The 1,797-nt window shown below is 40.7% G+C and overlaps 1 protein-coding gene across 1 annotated transcript in view; it reads left to right on the forward strand.

The window, feature by feature from the left end:
* Window positions 1-1,670: 1,670 nt before the first annotated feature.
* LOC125039283 (cuticlin-4-like) overlaps window positions 1,671-1,797 on the forward strand; it is an 89,767-nt gene continuing 89,640 nt past the window's right edge. Inside the window, exon 1 of the mRNA XM_047633131.1 lies at window positions 1,671-1,709. The gene's annotated coding sequence lies outside the window, so the exon portion shown is untranslated. The remainder of the gene's footprint in view (window positions 1,710-1,797) is intronic.

Below are 1,797 nucleotides of genomic sequence, written 5' to 3' on the forward strand. Positions count from 1 at the left end.
GGAGGGAGTTGGTGGTGGAAGTTGCAATGTCGAAGGCTATTTAGATTTCATGCCCGACTTAGTGTCCATCGATGATAATATTAATAAGGTCTTGCTTATACTACTCCGAGTGAAGACCCATACTTGTTAAGGGTGAATCATTTAAATCCTGTCAAGCACAGCAAAGTTTGGAATTCGCCGAGGGAAATGTCTGGTTTCCGTGTTGTCTCAGATTTTAAATTAGTTGGCTCAGATAAATGAATACTGATCAGATTAACTTTCCTGTGACTATAAATATTTAAAGCTTAATAAAGCTGTACAAGAGTCATTTTCTTCAGTTTTTTACTTAACTGTCCTGTACATACACACATACACACACACACACACACACACACACACACACACACACACACACACACACACACACACATTTATATTTATGTATATGTGTGTGTGTCTGTATATATATATATATATATATATATATATACCTATATACATATATATACATATATATAAATATATACACACACACACACATATACAAGTGTGTGTGTAAACGCACACTCACATACGCACAAACACACACATATATATAAATATATAAGTATACATTTTTTCTAATTTGATTTGTTACATGTTTTAGGGCAAACTGATATACATTCTCTAAGCCTGTTTTTTCAGTGTTGTTTACGTCCTATTCTCTCCATTTTTATGTAATTTTATTCAGCTAATATACTCTAAATATACCCTTATATTACAATTATGATTATTCAGGTGGTGAGATCTATCATATAAAGAGATGCTTTAATGGCGGCTACACTGGTCCTGGTCTGATTACGCGACCTTTGGGACAGATCCAAGGATGCAAATATAATCAGATTTGCTATATAACCAGCGAGATATCCTTTGGGAATCACAACAATGCCAAGACTCTTCTAAGCGACTTCGAAAGTCAAAAAGAGATGCAGACATGTGGAGCGTATTTGCCTGGCAAATACCCGTGCGTCCTACTCACAATGTACTGCCAAGAAGGTGAATACATCAACGATTAGAATATTCAGGACAATGGGATAAAGAGGGAGCACTTGCGCATCACGCGTGTCTTCTGTCACACGTGGCTGCTCGGCCCCGTCTACTCATCCGAGCCTGTTGCACCGAATCATCTTCTTGTAGATGCTTCATGATGATATATCATGGATTTAATTACTCTAATTATAGATGTGACTGATGCTTCTTCATGTTCTTCGAGTGATACGTGACGTAATTGGAAGTGGATAAACGTGTTTTTCTTCTGACAGTCATGTTTGATCCCGATTCGATCTGCCTGCAACATCTGAAATAGATGCGGTGCGAAGATTTTTCATAAGCTGATTGGCATCAGGTGAGAACCCGAAGAATGCAAATGGCACACATCGTGCAAGCGTGAACCTCGAGTAATTCGCACTGAGATAACTATAGCAGGTAGAGATAAACAAAATCCGTAAGGCATCCAACCCGACCGTAACCGCAGCCGACCTTTCACGGTTCGTGAATCTTCAACGAACCTCCTCCGGCAAATCGAAACCGCCATCCCTGGCTTAACCTCGCCGCCTCTCTGCCGCCGAAGCCGCCCGGAGTATAACCCGAGGAACGCGAGCGAGAGTGGACCAGTGGCGCAGTGTCTGTCGTTGAGTGCGTACACCTGTCTTCTCAGTCTCGGCCAGGATCCAGCGAGCACTTTCTGTGAGGTCGGTGATGGGGTGACTTCATGTGTTTCGTTTTCGTTTCAAACCGAAAACAGTTGTGTTCACTTTTATAAAACTTTTTCTTGTCATT

This window comes from Penaeus chinensis, chromosome 3 (assembly GCF_019202785.1).
Source record: "Penaeus chinensis breed Huanghai No. 1 chromosome 3, ASM1920278v2, whole genome shotgun sequence".
NCBI lineage: Eukaryota > Metazoa > Arthropoda > Malacostraca > Decapoda > Penaeidae > Penaeus > Penaeus chinensis.